The sequence below is a fragment of the Meriones unguiculatus genome, chromosome 3 (assembly GCF_030254825.1).
Source record: "Meriones unguiculatus strain TT.TT164.6M chromosome 3, Bangor_MerUng_6.1, whole genome shotgun sequence".
NCBI classification, from domain to species: domain Eukaryota; kingdom Metazoa; phylum Chordata; class Mammalia; order Rodentia; family Muridae; genus Meriones; species Meriones unguiculatus.
In genome coordinates this window covers 136577863-136604682 of record NC_083351.1, presented here as the reverse complement: position 1 = coordinate 136604682, position 26820 = coordinate 136577863, and the positions used below count along the sequence as shown (strand labels likewise).

The following is a 26820-nucleotide window of genomic DNA, read 5'->3' as shown; positions in this document are numbered from 1 at the left end:
ACCAAGGACCTGGTGCCAGGCTGCAGCGAACAGTTGACTACCTTCCAGCAAACTCCTGCTCTTCTTCCAAGCCCAGCACAGACTGTCTGCTGAGGACCCTTCTCCAACCTCCCTTCCCTGACCCTGACTGTCCACTTTCCTCTTGCCTGAGCCCATTTCCAGGTTCGCCTGAGCATGCCTGGTATTTGTAGGCTTGGTTACGGCGGTGAACTGGGCTTCCTGCGGACCAAGACTATATAAGCCTTTCTCTGATTCTAAAGTACTTCCTTCTCCCAGCACAGTGGTCCATGTTAGAAGCCACTTTCTAAAGGCAGGATTTAGGGCAACCACCATTCAGGTGTGGCTGATATGAAAACTTGGGGCTTCAAGAGTACAGACAGTCTGGGAAGACGAGCTGTGAATTCTGGCACCATCCAACATGAAGGATGTGCCTGTTTGTTGAGTTCCCCCATGGCCCATTCCTCAAGATAGGGGCCATTTCACAGGTGAGAAAACCAAGGCCAGAGAGAAGAGGGAAGGTCTGGAGCTGAGGCTTGGATTGCCCCCTGCGAGAGGCCCCTTTCCTATGTTTTTAACCATGATACAATCCTGGCGAGCTAAGGGGTGTCAGTGACAAAGTGTCAGGCCCACCCTGAGTTCTACCTCAGGCCCAGCTGTGAGCAGTAAGCTATGCTGGGGGGGGGGTGTTTCCCGAGACACCCTGCCTGCCTTCAGTGGGCTCTGGGGCAAGACATCCATGTCCTGGTGGAATGGTCTGTTGTCTGGTCTCGGGATAACCTGTTACAGCCTCAACCCTGCTTTTGATTTCACATGGCTTCACTCCCGTTAAGGTTTCCAAGAAGGTCTGGGTCTGCGTGTTTACTGCCACGCTGAGGAATGTCTGTCTGCCCTAGAGGGACACAGGTTATCTTGATCTCCAGATGAGGCAGTATCTGCTGGGCGAGTTGCTGGGGAAGGCTTCTTGCCTCGGATCTTGTTCACTCTCCCCTTCCGGCCCCTGATAAAGAGTCCCAAACACAGGGCTGTAAAGTCGGCCATAAAAATGGAGAAGAAATGCTGGCGCAGCTGTCTTATCAAAGCGCATCGCAGACTCCCGCCAGGCCCTCCCTACTTCAAGTTTATTTCTCCTCCCCTGCTTTCTTTCAGAAGGTGTCTTGTAAACAGCTAAGAGGGTCATTTATAAATGTCTGCTGTCTCTCCTGCTCAGCACAGGCGCTGCTGCTTCTCTTCGTTGCTTCCTTTAGGTGCAGAGAGATGCTCCAGGCATCGAACCCAGTGACCTTTGTCTCCCTTCTCCCAGGTGCTAGCAGAGATGAAAAGTGGAGGTCAGAGGTTTCCCATATCCCAAGTAGGGGTGAGTCTCCTCAAGGTGAGTGACAGGAATCTCTTAGACTCCAGTCCTGCCTATGGCCTCCCCCAACTCCCATGGTACTGACGGGGAGTGGAGGGTGAAGGGTGGAGCCGGCCCCAGTGGTCAGCTCACAGCCCAGGGTATCAATGTGGGCTACAATGGCATTGCCTTTTGTAAGGCTCTTATTCCAATGAGGCCGATGGACAGGGTCCTACAAGGAAGCAGGCATGGAATCTGGATGGCTCTTGGCTCCCTCCCTCTCTTCCTTGCTGGATGAAAGACACCCAGCCCCCGTTCTCAATGGACAGCAGTCCCTTCTGCTGGCAAACACACTCCGGCTTCTCACTGCAGCTCTAGGCCAAGCAAATGATTCTTATTTTACCGATACGAGAGATGGGTGCCCGTGACTGCCGGAGGGCACACAGCTGGTCGGCCGGCCTCTGTTGACCGTGACACAGCTGTATTCACTCTTTTTGCCCCTCCCATTCTTCACGGGGTGTTCCTTGCTGAGTTTCAAAGAGGCTCATGGGACATAATCTAAACACAGCCCTGGACACCCTGATCCCCCGCCCTCACCTCCTGACCTGTCAAGCCTGTAGCTTCATATTCATGAGATGAAGCAGAGCAAGGTACTTCCCTGGCCTCAATTCCACTTCCAGTGGGTGGGAGGGAGGGAGGGGTTGGGTTCCTGCCAGGTGGGAGGCTTGTGGCTGTGTTGGACAAGAGACCCCGAATGGTGAGGGGTCCTAGGGAGTCCAGGTTGTGGCTGAGAGGACCCCAGGTTGGGAAGACAAGTGGGCAAAGCTTTGAAAACAGCTGAGGGAGGAGTCCTGCCTAAGTTCTGCTTCATTGGCCTCAGCCCAGGGCCAGTTCTACAGCAGGCACAGGACGCAAGCCTTCCAGCCAGCCTTCCTGGGCAGCGGTAGCTGCGGCTGGCTTGACCAGCGCGCTTTCTTCTTTGTTGTCTGGCTTGTTCAGCATGCTTGTTTGCCCTGTCCTCATCTGAAAGCGTTGTGCACCCCTCCTAGCCCGTCAGGAACTGGAGGTGTCCCTCCACACAGGGCAGAGGCTGGGGCTGCATTTCTATGCCTTCACGGTTTCCATTCGCAAAGCTGATTCCATTCTAGGGTCTGATTGTGGATGTCAAGAGCTCTCTGAGCATGGACTCCCCGAGTTCCAGGAAGACAGTCCTGCGAGAGAAACAGGCTCTGTGTGGGGATGACAGAGCAGCAGAAGAACCCCTGTTCTCATCCAGGCCCCAGCCTCCCTTCTCTTCTTGTCCTACTGACTTGCTGACTGGGAAGGGGACTTGCAGGCTGCTGTGGCAGAAGACGTAGGCTGAAGCCATGTGGGGGAGGGCCTCATGTCTGCCTGGTGCCTGTAATATATTTGAATTATCTCCACAGATGAGCCCTGATTTAGCAAACAGTCTAGAGTAAACTTCAGCTCAAAGACAAATACAATTGACACTGGGCTTGAGTGGTTCAAAGGTTATTGGCACAAAGCTGTCGGCTTTGTTTAACAGAGGGGCTGTATTTATGACAGCGATTCCGTAGTGCCATCCATAACTTGCCAGCGAGGGAGGTGACGTAGTGGGCCCAGAGACAGCCTATTTACACTGAGCTGTGAGTTGAGCTTCTCTGCTGGGAAATGCAGAGGCAATTCCATTCGTGGCAAGTTGCTTTATGGGACGCTAGCTTAGGGCTGGTGTCATAATTTGGGTCATCCGTTAACCTTGCTGGGGATGGCTAGTACCTTGGAGGGGATTGCTTCCTGGGTGTGTGTGTGTGTAATAGGGTGAGCTGGAGGAGGGGAGGGGAGGGAGGGAGGGCAGGAGCAGAGAAGAGAGGGAGAGAAGAGGGGAGAGGTTCTCTGGGGGACGTTTGCAAATTCTGATCAGTGTCTTTTACTTTGACCCTCAGTTAAGGCTGCTTATCCTCAAGTGGGAGCCGCCGAGTCCCTGGGTCCTGGGGTGTGATCATCGCTTGTGTTTCCTGTGGAGAAGAGACCATGGCTCACTCTTGCATTGAAGAGAGCCTGTAAGTGCTTGGCAGGCAAGCTCTCTATATTTTAAGTTCTCTTGGAGAGAGCTTGTCCCAGGAGTGAACGAGCAAACTGGCTGCAAGGAGCCATGGCCAGAGCCGGCAGGGAGAGGCAGGTGGGGTGACTGCAAAGTCTAGCCTCTGGTGTTGGCTCCTGGGAGAGGGTAGGCGAACCACACCCAGCGCCTTGACGTGAGCTTCTTTTAATGAAGCATGCCTGGTGGTGCCTGGAACCCACCCGGAGGAAAACATCAGAGATGTGGACCACGTCTTTTCCAGTGGATGCTGCTCACTGATTACTTAAAGAGTCCAAAAGAGGATAGCACTTAAGGGCTTAACCATGAGGAGTTTTTTTTTTTTTTTTTTTTTTTTTTACATTAATTACGGCATGGTGATAAAATAGAATATTATGTATTGTTTCCAATTGATACATATGATGAATCTTTAAAGATCTACCAACGTGATGTCAGGCTGCTGAAGGAACACTTCTTAAACTGCCTGTGTGGCATGTTTTCTTCTTTTTGAGAAATACTTGCTTTCGTGTATGTGTGTGCACACACGTGTGCCAGAGGGCAACCTGTGGGAGTCGGTTTTTTTCTTCCACCATGTGGGCTCTGGGGACTGGAGTCAGGTTCCCCAGCTTGGTAGAAAGTGTTCTTTACAGATTCAGCCATCTTTCCTCCCCAATAATGTCCTTCCTCACATTCAAAACCATCCACAGAAAAGGGAAAAGAACTTGTGGAATATCGTGGAAAGCCCTACTGCAGATATAGACTACTTTTTATCTCCAGGGGTAATTTTCAAGTGAAACAAGCAAAAGTCAAAGTTCTCCCCCCACTTTCCCTGGAGAAAGGCAGACACTTGGCTGACCAGTTTGCTTGGTCTTAAGGCTTGGGGGAGTGACGTTTTGGGCAGTCAGCCTCCTGCCAATGATCTCCGTGTCCTGGGTCTACTGGGTCACCTAATTTTAGTGCCTGCTTGGGCAGCTGCTGAAGTGTCGCCCCAGCTGCTGGGTAGACAGTTAGGGGTGATGGTGGCAGCGTCTCTGCCAGGACATGAGGTCAGAGCACGGCTTGGGACCTGGCTGGCGAAGTCACAGAGGCCCCGGGACGTCTCAAGTGTCTACCACACAGAACATCACAACATACATGCAGAAAGGAATGGACTAGCCAGGATCCCTGGGCTCAGCTGAGGCGAAGGGGCATGCTTCTGGAGCAGGGGAGAAGAAAGCCGCGGGCTGGAGCCACCTGGATGCCAGCATGCCAACAGGGGTTTCCAGCTTATGGCTTGAACTTGTCTCAGCCCAGTCCCATCCGTCAACTGGGACTCGCATGGAGACATGGGAATTTCCCCAAAGGTCTTGGCGGAGGGCCCCTTCTGATCACATGCAGCTGTGGACACCACAGCATTAAGCAGAATAGGCACAAATACGGGGTCTCCAGGGGTGTGAACTTGAGGACGCCTCTATTGGGAAGAGAATTCGAGACCAATGGCAAGCAGGGTTTAGGTGGAGAGAGAACTCAGGCCTCCTGAAGCCTCCAGCTCCAATTATCATGCCCCCCACCACTGCCCCTCAAGGCTCCTCTGAGCGTGGTGTTCAGAACCTCTCTGAATTTGGCTTCAGCCTACCTTTCTGCTTTTCTGCTCATATACTCCCCTCTCAACTCTATATTCTGTTCCCTTAGGCTTGAATGTTGCTCTCCTGTCTCATTTACCCTCTAGTTATTTATAGACTGGGCCAGGGTCTCCCGGTAAACTCCAACTCACCCCTCAAAGCCTAAATGCCTTGTTTGACGCGCCTTCAGTGGCATGACCTCCAGGTACTCCACTGACTATGACGTCTTATGAGTCACGCTCTTCTCTCCAAGTACTGCATCTGCTTTCCCGCCGGGTCTTTGTAACTTTGCTCGGTGTTTTCTGTGATTGGATGTTGGGTGTCACCCAGGGAAGAGAGCCATTAGTGAATGCTGGGAGGACCCATACCCTAGAGTTGCGAGGGCACAGGAAAACAGTGACAAATGATGTGAGCAAGCGTGCACCCGTGCCAGGCACAGGGCTGAGGGTTTTCCATGTACGTGTTAACCTCTTGAACTGCTCCCCCACATCCCAGGAGCAGGTACAGCTCTCCAGGAAACCGAGGCACAGGAAAGGGGAGGTCCCATGAAGCCAGAGAACCGGCAAGCTTTTCAGGTCACACTCTTTCTTGCTGTGGGCAGCACCTGTGGTGGTGGTGTGGGGGGCTTTGGGGAAAGGGGTGAAGGGCAGGATTGCTCCTAGGGAGCCGTGGGCACTATGGCTGTTGGCAGAGGACAAGGATTTCCTAGAAGAAAGCACCCTCTTGCTGCTCCTCCAGCACCATGCAACCATTCACGCATGCGTAGGAAGCCCTGTCCCTTGCTGGCTCCTCGCTAGGCTCTGCAGACCCAGAGGACCCTGCTCAAGTGGCGTACGGCTTGGCCGGCCAACGTGGTTTCTCATGAGCAGTCAACAGGAGAAGCCTGGCCCGGGTCCCAGAGGGCGCCTCCCTCTGCTTCCGTTTATCTTGGGCCCTGAGGTGGTGCGGGGCCATTTTTGAGGCCTCATACCTTTCCCCACTCAGGTGGACCAGGAAGCTAGTCTTTTGACTTAGTGTCACAGGCAACATTGAATTTAGGGGGAACAGGCCTGGATAGAGGTCACAGCTGGGCTGAGATGTATGTATATATATGTGCACATATGTGCACACACATATGTATGTACGCATCTCCATATGTTTAATGCATTAGCAGGAGGGGGTCAGATGAGGAAGTGAAAGCAGGTACATGGTGTGGATCTACTGGGCTCTGTCGTAGCATCTATTCTCCTACTTGGGTCAGAGGAAAGAGGCCTAGACGGGTGGTTCTCAACCTGTGGGTCTCGACCCCTCCGGAAACCCTCTAAGTGTTTATATTACAACTCACAACGGTACCAGAATGAGTTATGAAGTAGCGACAGAAGTAACTTTATGGTTGGGGGTCACTACAACCTGAGGAGCTGCGAAAGGGTTGCGGCTTTGGGAAGGCTGAGGACTGCTGCCTTCACCGAAGGGTTGGGTTGGCCGTGGCTGCGCGCTCCTTGGCCAGGACCCCTGCAGCAGAGTACACCAAACGAGTTCTTAAAGCAGCAGAGATCTGGCCTCTCATCGGTCCAGAAGCTAAGTTCGAAACCAGAGTCCTTTAGGCCGGAGGGACAGGGAGCATATTTCCGGCTTCCAGTCATGACTGGCAGCTCCCTCCCGGCATTTCTCGGCTTGCAGAGCCACTGCATCGGTTCAGCTTCACTTTCACCTGGCGTGTTCAAGTCTGTGTCCAAATGCCCCTCTTCTCACAGGGACACCAGCTGCCTCAGTTGCAGGCCCCGCCCTACTCTGATACGACCTCCTTTTAATGTGTTCCATCCCGGAGAGTTAGGGCTTCGGCCCTCTTGAGGGACACACTTCATTGTGGAACAGGCTGGCTGTGGGCAGAGCCTGGGGCTTTTGGAATGAATGATCTTAGGTCGGCCGTTGCCCCTTTCTCTAGAAAAGCTGATTCTCAGCCTGGCTTGGTGAGAAGGAGTGAGGCAGGCTGAGGGGCTGGAGGGGGCGGGGCAGCCAGTCTCTGAGTTTCTTCCGCTGTAGAGATGCAAATGGCATCTGGGGAGGAATCCCTCGGAAGGATGAAAGCAGTTTTTAAAAAGACATTAATCTCTTCACTCACTTCCTTCTGATGGCTGGAGATGAGTGACAAGCCTCGTAATTGAAGATGGCGGTGCTGATAAATCCACAGTAGCCTGGGGAAGGATGTCTTGGGCTGTGAATCACTGCATGCTACACAGTCTGCAGTGTCTCCCCGATGGCAACTCCTGGGCCCTCGGAGTCTTCTGCTGGCACTCGGAGCCGGGGTTGCATGTGTGTGAAGGCTTGAGGGAGCCGGTTGTCAGCTGCGTGCAGCACCCTGACTCCTTGGGAGCAGCAGCTTCCTTTGGCGGCTGCAACAGCAGGAGTACCTACTGTGTGCTGACAGTGCCTGGGACACAGTAGGTGTGCCATCACATAGTTCTATGCAGGCAAAGGAGGCTCAGGGTGGACATCTTGGAACTTGGACCGGGCCCCGTGATCCCCTTTCCCCCAACATTGTTCTCACCCTCACTGGTAGCAGTAATCTGCAGTAAGGGGGGCTCCTCTGTTGGGGTGCATAATATCAGAGTACACTTGCCCTTAAAAAAAAAAACAAACAAACTACACTTTATTTATGTATTTATTTAGACAGTATCTCATTGTATACTTCTGGCTGTCCTGGAATTCACTATGTGAACCAGGCTGGCCCTGAACTCACAGAGATCCACTTGCCTCCTGGGTGCTGGGATTAAAAGTGTGCATCAATACCCCTCTCTTAAAAATTGCATATTTGTGTTTAGTGCCTATGGGCATGTGTGTACAGTGTGACTGTGGAGGTCTGAGGAGCTTGTGGGCGCTCAATCGCTCCTTCCACCACGGAAGTCCTATCAGGTCCCCAGGCTTGGCAGCAAATGCCTTTCCCTGCCGAGCCCTTCTTGTGCCTTTTGATGTAAGAACCTATGATCATCAGACTTGGACCGACACCTTTGGAGGTCCTCCTCTGCCAAACCTGTGGGCTGTGTGAAGATTCACACAACACTGAGCAGAGTAAGCTAAGGCTTAGTAACTCCACAGCTGTCCTGGGGCATTGCCAGCCCTGATGGTCTGAAGGAGAGAGGAGCCCTCTCTGCTTCACCTTTCCTTTCCAGGGTGGGATCCAACCAATGCCGGGAAGCACCATTCTCAGCTGAGGAGTGTCCTGTAGGCAGCCTGCTGCAGACCTGGGAGGGAGCTTGGGGCCTGCGCTTCTGTATGTGTGCAGGCAGATAAAAGGCGATGCTATCTCCCCCAACCTTTTGTCCTCTCATCTACTGATTCATCTGAAAGTGCAAGCTGTAATGTTCATCCCAGGGGCTCTAAGGTGGGGGAAAACTAACCTCGCCCTGCCTTCATGGAGCACGTGTCTGTGGGCACAGAGGTGGCGCTGCTGAGCATGGCGGGCATGAGGAACAGAGCTCTGCTGTGGGACCTGTGCTCTCAGCCTAGCTGGAGCCTCCCCTCCCCCATGTGTTGGCCTGTACTCTTGACTGCATGGCAGCAGGCACTTGGGGGTCCCCCAGCACTTATCCCTCAGACTGTTTCCATTGGCCCCATTGGCCCCAGGGCTCTGGGGAACCCATGGGGGGAGGGGAGGGAGCTGAGATGATAATAGAAATACAACTGTCTGCAGCAGGGGACAATGGCTGCAAGTCACCAGGCTGGAGATCCTTTTCTGCATGAGGGAAGGGCAGTCCAGGTCCCCTGAGGTGCTTGCTCCTTCTTCTATATACCATATATATATATATATATATATATATATATATATATATATGACCTCTGTGTGCTCATTTCCTGGGAGGACCCCTCAGGACAGCCAGGGACCTCCTCTGGAAGGCCTCATGCAGGTCGTAGGTGGCGTTGACCCATGCTGTTGATAGGAGGGCACAGGGGCTCTTCCAGCACAGAGGACTGGAACAGAGAGAGCCTGGCTCAAGTGGCTTTCTCTGAAGTGTCAATTTGAGCCATATGTAGCCCGAGATGTAGCCAGTTGGCAACACTGATTCCATCTTTAACATTTTGTTATTTTTTTTAAACATGAATTTTTGCCATTACGAAAAAAAAAACAAAACAAAACAAAAAAAACCCTCCCATGGACATAGTGTTTATGTGATGATGGAGGTTTGGCTGCCCATCATCTTCCCAGGAAAGACCCAGAGGCTTCTCCATGTCTGGGTGCTTGTTCCCATGTTAGTGTTCTGGGAAAAAAGGCAAGAGAAAGTTGGCTTCCCTGGAAAAGACTGCTGGCATTTCAGGACCTGCACAGCTGCCTGCAAGCCTGAGCTGAGAGGATTCTTCCTACAGCCATCCAAACCCGCCCTGAGCAAGGCCTTCCACTCTGCCCAGGGTCAGAGGCCCTGCACTGGAGCTGCCTGGGCTTAGGACAACCTCTCAGGTCAGGAAGAGGCCAAGAGCCCTGGACTGCTGGGGCTGGGGCTAGGAAGAAAGGTCTTGGAAGCCAGGGCCCTCGGCAGCCAGCTCCAGCAGCTGGGTTTGTGTTGGAGTCACAGGGGAGCCATGTCGTGCTGGCTGACTGCAAGCCATGTTGGCAGGGCCTAGGCTCCTGGGCCTGATGCTCAGTGTGCTGTCAGCACTCAGCAAATAATAAATAATAATAATATCTCCAGCATGTTTGGGGAGCCCAAGAGGGGGAGCAACAGAGAAAACATGTGTTTCATCTCCCAGCGGGTACTGGGAAGCTGACGTCTGCTCAGCCTCTCTCTTCAGACGGATTTGGGGGAAGCGGGAGGCTCCTTGCCAGCTTCTGCAGCTTGGAGTAGGACAGCCAGCAAGGTGCACAGCCTGCGCTGGGAGCGGGGAGGCTTGATGGAGGGCCTCTGACCTGCCCTCTGTAACAAGCCCAGGTCATTCTTAAATGTCCCGGGACTTGGAAGACCGTCAGGCCTGCTCTGACTTCAGACTATTGGTTGAGCGGCAACCACCGCTTCAGCTTTCCAAACTTATGAAATGGGAGGGTGCAGCCACTGTTGAGTGGGTACAGTGATCGTTGCGGCTCTGTTCACCAGTGGTCCTTAGGGCGCTGCCCACATTTGGCCTTGAGGAGAAAGATCAGAAGGAGCAAGACAGCGAGAAACTGGCATTCGTACTGGGCCCAAAAAGGGTTCTATAGACCCTGGCCTGCTACTGGCTCTGGAATGCAGCAAGCACCCACCACAGGGTGTTTGTTTTGATGGGACTTGGGGGCTTCCATGGGGCAAGGATTAGAGGCTCAGTGCTTGGGGCTGAAGCGCCTTGGGGACTCAGGGGCATGGCTGTTGTCCCCTTGGTGCCTGCGCTTGAGGGCTTAACATTGACCTTTTGGTTTGGGTTGCAGTTCTCGAGGATGCAGTGCTCAGTGTGGAAACTGAGTCAAGCAGAGATTAGTGGGGGGGGGATTGGGAAGATCTCTGGCACAGTTCCTCATGATTTCCATCCTGAGGGTAGGGGGGGACTGGAGCCCCTGTGTGCAAAGCAGGGGGAGTGGGAGCCCCTTTTCCCAGAGAGGCTGGATTCCCTTTTCTCAGCTGGGGAAGTAGGGCTGGAATGCCAGGCTCCTTTGACAGGGCACCTTAATGCCCTTGAATCTGGGGCTGTGCTGTGGCTCTTAGGATGAGTGTTTCCTGGGAAGAGATATCTCCTGTATAGAAGCCACAGATCAGCCTTCCTAGGTGGAGACATGTTTCTGGTGTCTTCCTTCCTCTCTCCACTCCTGGTTTCTCCAAGAGGACTCTTATCATTACTTACTATGGGCTTCCTGGCTGCTTTGAGATAGCTACACCTCCTGGGTGGGCCAGGCAGCCTAGACCCTGTCCCCTATGGCCTGGCTCAGTGTGGTGCCACAGGGGATGGGCCACTTGTCAGATGCTATTGTTTAATTTTCTTCGCTTTAAACCCTGCTTGTTCCAACACCCTGCAATGACACGGGTGTTAGCTGAGCACCAGGGACTATAATTATCAGGGGTTGAGAGACAAGAATCTCCCGGTGCTGAAGCAGCCGCAGCAGGAGCTGCAGGGCTGATCTATCCCCAGAGAGGAGCTGCTCCTGTCAGCTTTGCCTCGGAGAGCTTTGGGGCTCAGGCTCTACATTCTTGCATTTGCCTCGCTGCAGCCCTCTGGATAGTGGTGTTTCCGCCTTCCACAGTTACTTATATGGAGTGTGGCCCCTATTGCTTGGCGGGGGGGCTGCTGAGAGGAAGGTCAGGCACCTGTGTGGTCCTGTGGACTTGTCAAGTCAGCTGTGTAGCCCTGACTTGCATGGGTGCTGGGGTGAGCGGAGGGGGGGGCAGGGGCAGCTGCAGCGATGGTCACAGCTGGTGAGGGCCCTTATTCAGGACAAGTATGAAGGCATGCATGTAGAAAGTCCACATCCTTGTATGTGTGACAGGCCAGACTCAACAAGCAAGGATTTAGTTACAAAGCCGGGCTCCGATAGCTGCATGCTGTGGTTGCTTTAGCAAACACTCGTGGAGACCACCTCCAGGTCCTGATGCTTAGGGTCTGAATGAGGCAAGCCCCGGGGGGTTCTGGGAATGGGCCTGGAGCTGTGTGGAGCTGGTATATGTGGGAGATGCTCTGTGGTCTGGTCTGTGGTTGGTCTGGGGAGTGACACTTATAGACAGGTATGAGACACAAGCAGGAGATGGCTGGACTCAACTCCAGGTTTGGTCTTAGTGCCTATTGTGTGACCTGGAATGGACAGAGTTGGCATGTGAGGGATGGCATCCTGGTCATGTGGAGCTCTGGCGGGCAGAGGTAGGCCATTGCCATTGACACATGGGGAGATGGTTCCTGCCTAACGTGTGGCTCAGGCTAGACTTCTCCCGTAAGCACAGGTCTGCGGCCCTGCCTCTCTTGGTGAGTCTAGGCTTTTTCCTGTGACAGGACCTAAGGTTCTTCTTGCCTTGGAGTTTTGTGGATGGGATAGAGGAAACCCGGGCTGTAAAGCGTAGATAGGGCATCCAGAGTCTTTTGTGGGTACAGGATGTAGGTGCACTGAGCAGGGCTCTACAGCAGCCCATAGAGGTTACACGTTTATGGAGGAAGACTTTCTCCTAAGACTTCTGGTTCCTCAGTGGAATCCTGCGGCCATAGAAATATGACTATGTAGTGCGTGTCTGCTATAGTTGGGGGCTGGTGTTAGCTCCTAGGGAGAAGAGAACCATCTGAACTTGCAGGAAACATGGAAGTACTCATGAAGGTCTTCTGATCCAACTCATGTGCTCCAGTATTGGCTGAGCACACAGTAGGCCTTTTCCAGGTCAGCACATTTGGTGGGCTCGGCTGATGACACAGGTAGTTGGCAGTTGGGTGACTTTCATTTTTGAGAGCCAGTATCGGGCTTCCTGAGGGTCCCTGGCCTCTGGGCTTCCTCTGGGGCAAAAGGATGGGGTCTGGGGAGGAAGGAGAAGCTGGGACTCACGGGGAGCATCAAAGGGCTGGTGCGAGGTTTATTGGGGCCTTTACTGCCCTAGTTTTCATTATTTACACCCTGTTGGTTCTAGGAGCTCCCGTTAAATGTGTAATAAATATAAAAATATTTTACAGGCCAGTGAAAATTCCACAGCAAAAATAACTCTATAAAGAGGGATTTCACCCTGCCCTGCCCGCTGCTGAGTTCTGTGTGGCATTGCTTTGAGCCTGCTGGCTGGCAACAGGACAGTGCAGTAGTTGCTCCCCAGGCATGGCAGGGGGCACAGCCACTGCTCCATCAGTCCCTTTGCAGCCCGTGTGTAGGTTTGCTCCCCCCAGGCTGAGGTTGCCAGCTGTCCAGGCAGCGTGGCGAGAATGCCTGGAACAGGGCCTGCACCCCGAGCTGGGTGTGGAGGGCTGGGGACCCGTGGGAGGGAGGAAGAGAAGGCAAGCATGGCACCTCCCATGCTTGCTGGGAAGTTTTAGGTATGGCAGTGGTGCGGCGTGGGGTTAGGGAAAGGAAGGAGAAGAGAGATTGATAACGGAATGGTGATTCGGAGGAAGGGCTCTGGGGTCAGACTGCCTGGGCACCAGCCATACCTCTAGCACTTGGCTGTGTGTGTGTCTTTTGTGCTCCATTCCTCTCTGTAAACCCCATCTCATGGGATTGCTGTGAAGCTGTACTAACTCAGGATGCCTGTGCCCAACCTGCCTTCTTCACCCTCTCTGATAGAATTCTCCAGATCCCGAACCTGTCACCAAATTGGAGTGGGACAATTCTAGGGTTCTCATCCCTGCTTCACCTGACTCAAAAAGGATCCCACTGGGTCTAGGTGAGGAGGAGAGTGGGATGGGCAGATGCGGAGGTAGCATCTTGGGTCCCTACTGTGGTCTAGAGTCAGATGGTGGGTCCTGTAGATTGCCAGACTCCCTGAAGCCACCTCTCGGAAAGGGACGAATGCTGGGGCACAGGCCCCCATATGAGAATGGGATGGCGGGGAGCTGATGGACACCTGGCATTCACCTGCCAGCCCAGGCCGCACTCTGTGCTGTGGGCTTTCCTACCGGCAGCAGGGGTTATTACCCTTGACTCCAGGGAGATCTAGTGACTTTCCCACCGTGATGCCCTGGGACAGGAATCAGCAGGCATGTGCTCTCAGCATGGACTAGGAAGGCCCCGTGTGCCCTGCCTGCCTCTGTGGGCTGTAGGCTGTCCTGTGTCAAGATGCCATCTTCCTCAGGGGTGGGGCTGCCTTCCTCTCCTTGGATACTCTGCCTGTTCCCTAGCCCTAAGGAAAGCAAACTGGAGAGCTGGTCCTGAAACAGGAACAGTGACTTCCCCAAACCTTCTCTATGGATCTTGCTAAAGAGTCTTCAATCTTGGAATGTAGTTTTAGCCAGAACCTGGTTATGTATTCTACAATCTGTCTGGAAAGTCTGACTAAGGGTCCTTACCAGGCTCCATCACAGCAGCCATTGTAAGTGTGGTTCTGGGACTCAGCAGGCTTGGGAATGCAGAGGGCCTCATGCTGGGTGTGTGTGTGTGGGGGACTGAATACCCCAAAGGTAGCTTTGTTGAAGGCTTGGGTGTAGGGTCTAAAGGGTATTATCTCCCTTGCTGGGGGTCCTCCCTTCTCTCACGACCCTCTGGTTGAGGCTCAGATTTGTAGTCCAGCCCTGCTGCTGTCACTTTCTGAGGTGACAGACATGTATCATGCCATGTTTGTAGTCAGCATGGATGGGTATATGGCTGACCCCATCCATCTTCTTAGCCCCTTGGCCAAATTATTTCTCATGTTGGGGTGGGGGCAAAGCTGATAGGCCCTTACTGCTTTGTCTCTCCTTTCAACATCCAGCTTTGGAGCTGGCGGCCCGGGATTGAGAAATTGTGCTTCCATTGCTATGAATAATGGGTGTAGCCTCAGTGGAAGGCTCAGTCCACAGTAGCAATAACCTCTGCCCGTCGCCTCTGCATAGGGGCCCGCACGGCTTGTTCGAGCTCTCCGGGTCTCTGCAGGTCTCAGGGCCCAACATCTTCAGGAATGGATCGTGGGGTTTTCCAGATGTAGTTAGTGCAGGAGGGGCGTGAAATGCAGTACAGGCAACCGTCAGGAGTCAGGGGCTCTCGGCCTCGACTTGGTCTGAACGCCCAGACAGGGAGGTGTTAGCACAGCCAGACCGGGTCTTGGCTCGTCTGGAAGGGCTTCGGCTTGTTGAGAGGGCACTCTTGTGGCTGGGTTCTCCCATCCAGCGGTTGGAATGAAGCTACGTTCTTCCCAAACAACACGATTCTCTACTGCGCGCCTCCAGGACAAGGATTGTTCACACTCCTCCTGGGGGGATAATGGGATGAAGGATGGCCCTACAGAGTGCAGATCAGCGGTAGTTAGCTCTCCCCAGGTGGCGTGTCTACATGGTAGCTTGAGCCATGGTGACCAAGTGCTGGAGCCACAGTCAGCATGCAGAGACTTCTTTTCTGTCTTGTGGTGGTGGTGGTGGGGTTGTTGTCCTTGTGGGTGTCCCAGAAGTTGACCTAGAATGGAGGGATGAAGGTCCTGGCTGTTGAATGCCTGCCGACCAGCTCTGTCTCTGTGGAGCCACAGGAGGGTTGCTCTTCATTCGCGGGGTGTTGCTTGAAGCGGGTCTGGCCTCACTGGCCCTGGGCAGGCCATCTCTAATCCGTCTTTTGTGTAAGGGGTGAGAGTTCAGGAGAGAAGCGAGTTCCTGGGATATGTAATTAAGTTATACGCTTGGCACAGAGACCCGGTTATCACGCATGGATTCCATTTGCTGGCATTTCCAGGCCATTGTCCTTTGCCTGGGCCCATGGACTAATTATAAGGTGTAGGGCTTTGTGGTGCTTTGGGGGGCTGGCTAGTCCTGCTGAGTGGTGTCGGCTTCTGGGCTCTGTTTGGACTACGCTGGGAGGGGATAGAGCTTGCCTGCTTCTGTTCCACAGCAAAGTAGAGGCCCCTTGGGGGTTTCTTTGGAGTGAGGGCTTGAGAGCACAGGGCAGGCTGTGGGGGTTATCCTTAGAAGGCTGTTTAGAAGGCTGTTTACGTTCTCAGAGATCCCGTCAGGTTGGGCTTGCCTCTGCAAACAAGTCTGGGAAAAGAAGGAAGGGTGAGGTGAGGACCAGGGCTCCCGCCTGGCTCTGGTGCACGTGTGGGGGACATGCACACTGGTGACGTAGGCTCTTTTCGTGGATTGCTGCGTGGTTGCCGGTCCCAGCTAAGAATCTGCCTGGGCACACTCAGATGAGCCCCCTGGGCCTTCGTGGTCCAGGTTCCCTCTGTTTGAGTCCACTCCATCATTCTGAGGGGCGAATGTAGAGATGGTGGAACACTAATTTTGCCTTCATCATGGAGGCAGAGGGACCCAGCCAGCCCTATCACAGTGAGTTAGAGCAGAGCGGGGTGGAGCCTGGATTCACGGCTGGGGGTGGATGCGCCCACACTCATTACCTTGGGGAACCCCTATGGCATGAGTGTGTGAGGAGCACTAAGAACCACTCTGCTGGGGCCCCGAGTATTACACAGTATGTTGCCTCTCCTTACCTGCTCTAGATCTCCTGGCTCAAGTCTCTTTACACAAGTATCCACACAAGCGTGAATGAGTTTTTCTTTCTTTCGTTCTTTTTTTTTTTTTTTTTTCTTCAGAGTTGTCCCCAGTAAACAGGAAGTCCTCAGAGCTATTTCTGTTTGACTAGAGTGGTGGCTGGGAAGTATCTGGGGATGCCAACAACAGCTTTTCTTTTGCCATTTGCTCTTGAGAAAAGAATTTGAGTAAATAGTGAAGAGTGCTTGCTGTAAGCCAGACTGTGCCCAGCTCTCCTGCGAGCCCTCCGTGTACATCACCTTAGTCCTCAGACAACCTCTAGAGGCCAGGGCTGCTAAAAACGTTATTTGTGGGTGAGAAAACGGAGGTGCAGAGCGGGTAAGTGACGGACCTTACCTGGCAAGCAGGGCTGGGGAGGGGGTGAGCTGCCCTCAGCTACTCTAGCAGAAGGGCTGACCAGCGTCTTGACTGGATTTATCTCGGTTGCCACGGTGACATACAATGAGTGACTGAGGAGCAGATTTGGGCCACTCTTGCCAGCATGGGTGTCAGGGGCCCCAAAGAGGAAGCACAGCAGACCCTTGTTCCTACCTCGACCTTACAGTCCACCTGCCCACCAGACCCCCCCACAGCCAGCCCCTTCTGACAGGGGCCCCGTGAGCCTTCCGGGTGCACTGTGGGATTTGGTGCCCATCCTGGAGGAGCACCCCAGACACAGGGCACCTGTGAGTACCAGGTCTTGGAGTCATGAGTGCTATGGCTGAAGTGCATGAGCTCTGGGCTCTCCTGAGGACCGTGAGCCTCTCCTCCCAAACCATGCTTAGCTTATTCAGGTCATCAGCCCTGTGGTACCCAGCCTGGGGTACTTGAAGCTTGCTGAGGCTTTCTCAGGGCAGGGAGAGTTGAGACAGGGTCTTCTTACTCTGTAGCCTTGATGGGCATAGAATTTGCTCTCCAGGCCACCCACCCAGCCTTCAGCTTTCCACAGTTTTGTTCTTCCCCCAGTGGCTTGTTCTGAAACTCACCAAGACAGGGAAAGGGTCCCTCCTGGACTCTTAAGGAACCAACAACTGTACCGTGCAAAGTAATTAAATGTTACTTCTGTCTCCTAGCCACAGGAATGTCATGTCATATGATAGTGATAATAAGTGACCATAGGATGACGAAGATCCAATCAATACCGGCCTGTGCCACGTGCTGCTCTGAGCGCTGGAGGACTGCTCACCTGTTTTCTTCCCACACTGGCCTGTGGAATAGCTGCTCTTTTCTTCTTCTCTGTGGTGCTTGATCCCAGAGCTTCACACTCATTAGAAGAATGGCTTCACCATTAGGCTCTCATCCCCAGCTCTACCCAGGCCCAGCTCCTCTCTGGCTGTTTGCAAGAGCTGGTGAGGGGAAGAGCTAGGACCCAAACCCAAGTGGCCTGCCACACGGTTGATCTTAACCGCTATCAGACCACCTGTCATGGGGGTCTTTGGAAACACTTGATCAGCACCCAGTAATTCACAAGTGTTTTTGACCTTCTCTTTCGGTGAGGGCTAATGTTGAAGTGTGAGGGGGCTCAGATAATTATGGTCGTGTGATTGGCATGAACAGTATGTGTGTGTGTGTGTGTGTGTGTGTGTGTGTGTGTGTGAGGGGGTCTCCCAGTGGGCACTGGCCAGCCGGGATTCTGCCTTTTGTCTTTCTCACGTGCCACCTGCTTTTGTCTTGAAGCCTTGGGCATGATGGATTGTCATTTGTGAATGATAGCGCATGAGTCCCCATTGTCTTTGAGTGACATCTTCAGTCCCAGCAGTGGGATGTGGCCATGGTTGAGTTGGTGGGTGTGGAGGAAGTCCTGGCAGGCGGGCAGGAGAAGCAGCTAAAGCAGAGGAGAGCCAGTGGCCTGTCATGCCTATGGAGACGCAGGGAGGTGCTGGCTTGGTCTCTGACAGCACTCGGGCTTCATCTGGGAGTGGTGCTAGCGGGGATCTTGCAAGGATGTGCAGCTGCAGGCCTCTGTGCACACATCGTCTCCAGACGGAAGGCTTGTTTTTCCTGCAGCTCAGAGGGAGCCCCGAGCGCTGTGCTAACATGGCCAGGGGTGGTGTGTGTCTGTGTGTGTGTGTGTGTGTGTGTGTGTGTGTGTGAGAGAGAGAGAGAGAGAGAGAGAGAGAGAGAGAGAGAGAGAGCGCCCTGGGCTGAGCAAACATGGGCTCTGTAGGTGGTAGTGTGGTGCTATGGCCTTTTGTGGGACACACCTGGCCCAAACATCCCATGAATGGGAGTGACTCGCCAGTCCTCCTTCTTCCGAAGAGGGGTGCAGAGTTGTTCCAAACATTCTCCTTTGGCTCGGGCTGTCAGGGCTGGCCTCACTCAGAGGCACGTCAAATGTAAGACTGTGACAGGCTGCTTGCTGCCTTCTTGCCTGGTGATGCCCTTTGCCTCTCTGATGACATTGTGCCAACTTCCCAGACCAGGCACCATAGGCGTCAGTACCCTCCCAGACACAGCAGGCTGCCCTGCCTGGCGTGCTGACCGCCAGAGAGGCGCAGAACACTCGCAGTAGGACTAACCAAGGTCAGCACATGCTCCCAAAGACCTGCAGGAGACACTGACCACAGCCGGTTTGCGTGTGCTCATCTCTGCCAAGGTCAACAGCAAGCCAGAGAAAGGGCAGATCAAAGGTTGCTGTCATTGGTCCTTAATCCTGGAATGGAGAGATCTGTAATTAAGCTATCCAATAAAATGATTTCCAGCACTTCTCTTTCATGCCAATAGGCCCCATCACCTGAAACACAGCTTTGCTTACCTGTCATTAAAATCACAACTAGGGGCATCTCTTCTGGTGTCCCAACAGCACAAGGGCTGTTCAGTAGAAAGGGAGCTATAATTTATTTTAAGATTCAGGGATTTTGGATTTGCAAACAGTCAGCAATTATGAAATAAATACTGTAATTATAAACTCTGGACAGATGAACGAGGTGGTGACGAACTGAGCTGAGATGTGTTTTCTAGTGAGGAAATACGTGATCCCAGTTCTGCGCACATGCGCTGAGACCGCCTAATTCTGGGTTCACGGGAGCCGAACAGGAGAGTGACTGAAAACACAGGGGAACTTCGGCTCCTCCTGATTTGCTGAGAGAGCACTGAGGCTGAGCTGCCCTCAGGTGAGCAGAGCATCTACCCCTCCCTCGAAAGCCAGGCAGCTAAAGGCTCAGGGTGGAGGACTTGAGCCCAAAACCAGCAGAGAGTAGTTGCTGGTCGGCTCTCCTCCTCCTCTTTCTCCTCCTCCTCCATCTTTGGTGGGCGTGTATGTGTGTGTGCACATGTGTTCATGCGTATTGGGCCATCGGACAACCTTAGATACCTTTCCTTAAACACGATTTCACTTATTATTTTTTGAGACAGGGTTTCTCTGTGTAGCCCTGGCTGTCCTGGAACTCACTCTGTAGACCAGACTGTACTTGAACTCACAGAGATCCGCCTGCCTCTGCCTGCGGGTGCTGGAATTACAGGCGTGCGCCACCACACCTGCCTCCAGGTGTCTTTCAGTTGTTCTCTGCTGTGTTCTTTGAGGCAGGGTCTCTCACTGAACTGGATGCTCAGTGGTTTGGCTAGGCTAGCTGTCAGCCGGCCCCAAGGATATCTTGTCTCCCCCCAGATGGGGGGTTTGTGGACTGTCATGCCCACAGCTGGCTCTTATGTGCATGCTGAGGATTTAGACTCTGGTCCTCATGCTAGCACACAGCACACAGCACTTTACTTCTGTTCTTGAGCTCTGCAGAGTTGTCCCCTGTAGGAAGCATCCTTTTACCTTTGCCAGCCATGCCCTCTGTGCTCTGTGCCCTGAAGAGTGCAGCAAATTTTTGTTTCTGACTAGAGCGTTAGATCCTACAAAACCGCTTATCTCTAGGTGGTGATTTTTTTTTTTAAACAAACATGCAAACATGGGGCTGGAGAGATGTCTTGGCAATTAGGACCATTTACTTTCCTTGCGTAGGACCCAGATTTGGTTCTCAGCAACCACATCTGGTTCACAACCGTCTATAGCTCCAGATCCAGGAGATACAGTGTCCCCTTCAGGCCTCTGTGAGCATTGCATTCATGTGGTACATACACATATGAGTCAAAACACTCAGAGAAATAAAATAAAAATAAATAATAAAAATATGTATGCTCACGCATGTAGGGGTCAAAGGTTGACATCAGGTACCCTTTGTTGATCACCCTGTTTCTCTGATGCAGGCTCTCTAACTGAATCCAGAGCTCACTGATTGGCTGGCCAGTGAGCTCTGAGGAGCTACCGCTCTGCCTCTGCCCTCCAATGTCAGGTTACAGAAGATGTGCAGCCATGCCTGGCTTTTCATGGAGGTTCTCAGAGGCTGAACACAGGTCCTCCTGCTTGCATGGAAGGCACATCACCCGACGAGCCATCTCCTCAGCCCCTGGTGTGATGTTTTGGTAAGGACCGCTTTCTTGATGGTATTCTTAGAAAGTTCTCATAGCTTACTGGATGTTCCAACATTCCCCGGATGCTCAGGGTCTCCAGACACTGAGGCGCTTGGATATGTCGACCACACACTCACCTCTGTCCTGTCCGAGGCAACTCAGGAAAAGAAAATACATAATTCGTGGTTCTCTTTTTCTTGGTGTGGACCCAAACTCCAGGTCTTTCAGTGGACATTAATAGCAACCGAGGCTCAAGTGAGAGAAAGGAGATTCACAACCAAAGAGTACCATGAGAAGAGCAGCATTGATGATGATTTTCCATCGTCCGAGGAAAAGTCCCCCTGCAGGCTCTGAGCTACCTGCAACAAGGCTCTGCCCATTCTGCCCTGTTCTGCTCATCGCTTTCCAGCCCTTGGGACAGCATCTGGCTCAGAGGTGTGCTCAACAAAGAGGGAGATGTTCCCTCAAGAAGACCCGAGGTCGTTTCAAGGAAAACTCTTCCTGGAATCTGCCCCTCAGGGATGGGGAGGGACTTGTTTTCACCAAGTGGACCCCAGTGCTGTCCCTGGGGACTTAAAGAAGCAATCTTACCACCTGTTTGGGGTTTAGTGAACACCATGCTGAAAATTAATTTTTTTTTTTTTGAGACAGGGTCTCACTATGTAGCCCAGGCTGTCTTGAAGCTCCCCTAGCTCTATTGAACTCTGCTGGAATTAAAGGCCTTCATGTTGAGGATTTTAAAACCCTTCAGTGTTTTTTCTTTTTTTGAAAATTTAATACACAAATACTTTATTTGCATCATTTTTGCCCTTCCCTCTCCCCATGTCCTCTACCCCCCTCTCAAGTGTATGACCTCAAATCAATGATTTGATTATTACGTTATAACAATGCAACTTACGAGTCCGTTTGGCGTTGCTGGTAGCACAGGCTGAGCACGTGGGACTGGTTGTCCTGTCAGGAAGCTTAAAGGCTCTGGAGAAACTGACTCCCTCAGCAGCCACTGTTTTCCTGTGGCTCTTCATCTGGGGCGGGGGCTTGCGAGACTTCGCATGTATCAGCTGGTCAGCCGGCGTTGCCATTGCGCAGGTCTTATTTAGGCAACTGCATCGCGGGGTTTTCACGGGTGCAGCGTCCCTGTCTTGTCTAACCCCCACTGGCGCATGTGCAATGCAAACCCAGGTTTAACTGAGGAAGAGGAGGCGAGAAGACGGCAAGAGCCGGTGGGCCTGGGGTTGGGTTACATTGCAGATGCGCCAGTGGGGGTGGTGGCCAGCCCACAGCCACGAGATCCTGGCATTTTGACCAACTATAATACCCTCACAGAGGATTTTTTTTAAGTCTCGGGGCATCTTTGGGTGGCGTTAGCATCATGGGAGGCAGCATGTCTTCCTTGATTATGAGTGTCTAATCCATATGTGTATTTATTTGTGTACATAACTAGCAAAGAGGAGTTTGTGCTGATCACTTACATACTTTGGGAGTGTCCCACCGTGGGGTGTGCTATACGTTTGGCCGAGATCATTTCTGTAACCAAGTCATCTTTAGGACTGCCAGCGGAGCGTGTGTTTCCTGTCGGTGTGCTGAGTCAATGGACTGACTGGATGTGAAGCAGCATGAACCTCACCTTGAGCACAGGATGGAGTTGGATGTGCTGCCCCTGAAATCCTTCTTTTCTCTCTCTCTCTCTCTTTCTCTCTCTCTCTCTCTTTTTTTCCTGGAGAGGAGGTGGTAGTGTGTGGTCTTGAACTTGTGGCATAACAGATGCTATGCGAGTTTTCTGCTGGTGAGTGACCCCAACAGTGTCCCCACCCTGGTTTCTTTTGAAATGACTGGTTGACCCTGGAAGTCACTAGAGATTTCAAGCCAGACCTTCCTGTACCCTCACACAAGCTGTTGACCTGGTGATCTTGGGTCCCATTACTACAAAAGCTCTGGGGTGGAGCTGAAGGTCCTTAAGCCTCCCTGATCTCTTTGTCCTTGCTCTTTGCTGGCCTGATTGCTTCCTGAGGGAAGACTCCCAACTTTGGTGTTTTCCTCTCTGGGGCAGATGTGCTGTCTGAGGACTTGCTGTGTGTGAGCTGAGAGATGAAAACACACACACACACACACCCTCTCAGTCACCCTGGCCCTTTCATCACCTCCTGCCCGCTCGGGGTTTCGTCATTGTTCGTGTAGCCCTTGTGGACTTGATAAATGGGTAAGAGCTATTCATGGGCCTCCCAGTCACAGAAGCTGCCTGCCCAACGCGCGGTGTGGGTTTGGCCTAAGGTGAGTGAGTCATCAGCAGCCCGAGCAGGGTACCGGCGAGGTGATGATGGATGGCCAGGGTGCTCGGATGTGTCCCTGACACTATTTGCATAAACAGGGAACTCAAACGAAAGGGGTTTTTCACGAGCTTACATAAGTCAGTTGGCAGTGCACAGTGGCCCAGCTGTGTGGCATGACGGGACAGAGCTTCGCGTTCCTCTCAGAAACAGGTGACTTTCAGAACCAGTCTGCCTGTGTCAGGACTTGAAATGGTTTGCTCTGCCTTTCTGTTGTCATAACCCCCCTTTCTCTTTGTGAAGCTTTCTTTGCAGAGGGATTCTCATAACTGGGACAGTAGGACTACTGTTGCTCCCAGCCGCCCAAGGGGTTTGCTTTTCTCTGGGACTCTGACTTCCTTGAAAGATGTGGCCAGGGAGGGGGGCGGCAGGTGTGTAGACTGGGTGCTCTGGGAGGTGGTGGGGGTGGGGAGGGTATGGTGCAAAGGTAAGAGGGGGGGTGGCTGGAAACGCCCCTCAGCGCATTCCTGGGCCATCTCCAAGTGTCTGCTTAGGCTTGGTGGAAGGGACCGACCTCCCGTTCACACAGCACTTTACCAGTGCCTGCTGCGCTGCAGACATCTCGCTCGTTCCTTCAGGCAGCACACTCTTTGGAAGGCGGCAAGGGGCTTGGCATCAGACATACAGATAGCAGAGGGTCAGGGCTGTTGGCTGTGGCAGGGTCCCAGCAGACGAGAAGGGGGCTGTTCTACCGTTCGTTCTTTTTCAGCCTCGTGCCCAGCCTGGCCTCTGGCCTCTTGGAGGCTGAAGTGGCAGTCACACGGGGACTTCTGAGATTCGGTGATGATGTTTGGAGACCACATCCAGGTGTAGACCGCACCCGACTGTCAGTCCGGGCACAGCCACTCCTTCCTGGGGGCTTTGGGACGTGCTGGCAGGGAGCCAGATCTCACTGCATTCCATAAGTCATCCTCCTCACTTGATCACTTCTGAGATTATCTGCCCATTCTCCCTTCCTTCCCCCAACCCCCGCCCAGTCCAGACTAGCCTGGGACTATCCCAATAGTGCAGTGTGCTAGTCATTCATTCATTCATTCATTCACTTGACACAGGCTAGAGCTGTCAGGGAATAGAGAATCTCAATTGAAAAGATGGCTCCAGCAGATTGGCCTGGAGGCAAGTCTGAGGGGGCATTTTCTTGATTAATGACTGATGTGGATGAGCTGAGTCCAGCACAGGCAATGCCACCCTGGGGCAGGTGCCCTGCTGGTGTAAGCAAGCCATGGGAGAAAGCCAGTTAAATAGTTCCTCCCCATTGGCCTGCTTCAGTTCCTGCCTCCGGGTTCCTGTTTTTGAATTCCTGTCCCACTTTCCCTTCATGATGGACCCTTTTGCCCCCAGAAGGCTTCTGGTATTGCTGTTTATCACAACAACAGGAAGTAAATCAAGGGATACTCAGCCTGGCTTGGATCTATTTATAGAATGAGCCCATACCTGTAATTCTCCTGCCTCTGCCTTCTGAGTGCTGAGATTTCAGGCAAGAGCCACCCCAGTTAGCCTGGCCACTCATTTAATAGAGGGAAGCCTCTCATTTAAGTATTTAGATTTGTAAGAAAAGGAGTTTTACTTATCAAAAGGGAAATGCCATAGAAAGTCAGAAAATATAAAGAGAAACATTTCTAATAAGTAGGTTTTTTTTTTTGCCACCTTTATGTATGAAACAAAACGGGCTGATGTTTTGTGACATCCGATTCTATTGTGACAAGTGTGACTGTCCTGGCACATTCGTCCACAGTGTCACCTGGAGTGCAAAGCTACTTGTCTCTGTTGGAGCTGCCCTTTGTGGATGGAAACAGACTGACTCCAGGCTCTGGCTTTTCTCAGCACCACAGTGAACATCCTCAGAGCCATGACTCTGCTCACTTTTGGATCACCAACAATGCTGAGTGGGCATGTTTTCCTCAGGATAAATTCCTCCACACAGATTTCCTGGGCAGAGTTGTGTATGAGCGTGTGAATCAAACACAGGGCCTCACACGTGTCAGACAAGTATTTTATTGCTCACACACACAATTCCCTAAATTGTGGCTTTAGGTAGGTACCCTTACAGAGTTGTTTTATTGCTTGTATATGGATGTATGCACTCTTTTAATACAAATAGACTCATAACTTTCTTAATCTGAACAGCAATTTTCTACTTAATATAACCTGAGGAGTTACTCACACTAGCACACCAGCAACTTAATATACTTGTATCAGTGTCTTATCAATAAACTTTTTTTTCCTGAAAATTTTTTTTTTTTACATTTATTCTCAGATTCTTGATTTTTATTGCATCATTTTTTTATTAATTACACTTTATTCACTTTGTATCCCCCCATAAGCCCTCCTTCCTCCCCTCCCGGTCCTACCCTCCCTCCCCCTTCTTCACGAATGCCCCTCCCCAAGTCCACTGATAAGGGAGATCCTCCTCTCCTTCCTTCTTATCTTAGTCTATCAGATCACATCAGGAGAGGCTGCATTGTCATCCTCTGTGGCCTGGTAAGGCTACTCCCCCTTCAGGGGGAGGTGATCAAAGAGCAGGCCAATCAGATTATATCAGAGGCAGTCCCTCTTCCCATTACTATGTAACCCACTTGGACACTGAACTGCCATGGGCTACATCTGTGTAGGGGTTCTAGGTTATCTCCATGCCTGGTACTTGGTTGGAGTATGAGTCTCTGGGAAGACCCCTGTGTTCCAATTTTCTAGTTCTGTTGCTCTCCTTGTGGGGTTCCTGTCCTCTCCAGCTCTTACTATTTCCCACTTCTTACATAAGATTCCATGCACTCTGCCCAAAGTTGGCCATAAGTCTCAGTGTCTGCTTTGATAGTCTGCAGGGCAGAGCCTTTCAGAGGCCCTCTGTGTCAGGTTTCTAGGTTGTTTCCTGTTTTCTTCTTCTTCTGATGTCCATCCTCTTTGGGATGGGGATTGAGGATTTTAGTCAGGGTCCTCTTTCTTGATTAGTTTCTTTAGATGTACAGATTTTAGTAGGTTTATCCTATGTTATATGTCTATATGAGTGAGTGTACCGTGTGTGTCTTTCTGCTTCTGGGACAGCTTACTCAGAATGATCCTTTCCATGTCCCACCATTTACCTGCAAATTTCATGATTTCCTTATTTTTCATTGCTGAGTAATACTCCATTGTGTAGATGTACCACAATTTCTGCATACATTCTTCAGTTGAGGGGCATCTGGGCTGTTTCCAGCTTCTGGCTATTACAAATAAAGCTGCTACAAACATGGTTGAGCAAATGTCCTTATTGTGTACTCGAGCCTCTTTTGGATATATGCCTAGGAGTAGTATGGTTGGATCTTGAGGAAGAGCTATTTCTAGTTGTCTGAGAAGGCACCAGATTGATTTTCACAATGGTTGTACAAGTTTACATTCCCACCAGCAGTGGAGGAGGGTTCCCCTTTCTCCACAACCTCTCCATCATGTGTTGTCACTTGAGTTTTTGATCTTGGCCATTCTGATGGGTGTAAGGTGAATTCTCAGGATCATTTTGATTTGCATTACGGTAATGGCTAATGACGTTAAGCATTTCTTTAAGCGTTTCTCTGCCATTTGATATTCCTCTACAAAGAGTTCTCTGTTTAGCTCTGTTCCCATTTTTTAATTGGATTACTTGGTTTTCTGCTTTTCAGCTTCTTTAGTTCTTTATATATACTGGATATTAGCCCTCTGTCAGATGAAGGGAAAAATTATTTTTGTGTGTTTGAGTTTATCTGTATGTATGTATGTGTACCATGTGAATGCAATGTCTGAGGAGGCCAGAAGAGTGCGCCAGATTCCCCAGGAACTGGAGTTCCAGGCAGTTCTGAACTGTTGTGGATACTGTGAATTGAACCCAGGTCCTCTGCAAAAGCAGCAAGTACATCTCTCCATTCCCATCAGTAAAGTTTTATTTTTAAATTATGGTTGATTTTAAAGCTGCCTCGCTGAGTGTCCTCTGTGCGTATATCTTAGAGAACTCTGTTAGAAGTAGAATTGCTGATGAGAGATTTAGTCACAGTTTTTATAGCCATTGCTGAATCAATGTGCATGTTTTAGATTGCCATGTGCACC

The 26820-nt window shown here is 51.8% G+C and overlaps 1 long non-coding RNA gene across 1 annotated transcript; it reads left to right on the top strand.

Moving 5' to 3' along the window:
- Nucleotides 1-1513: 1513 nt before the first annotated feature.
- Nucleotides 1514-21162, top strand: LOC132652802 (uncharacterized). Its single transcript, XR_009590360.1, has 4 exons — nt 1514-1980; nt 3274-3390; nt 20243-20458; nt 20666-21162. It is a non-coding gene; the product is annotated as an uncharacterized LOC132652802 (long non-coding RNA).
- The last annotated feature ends 5658 nt before the right edge of the window (nt 21163-26820 follow it).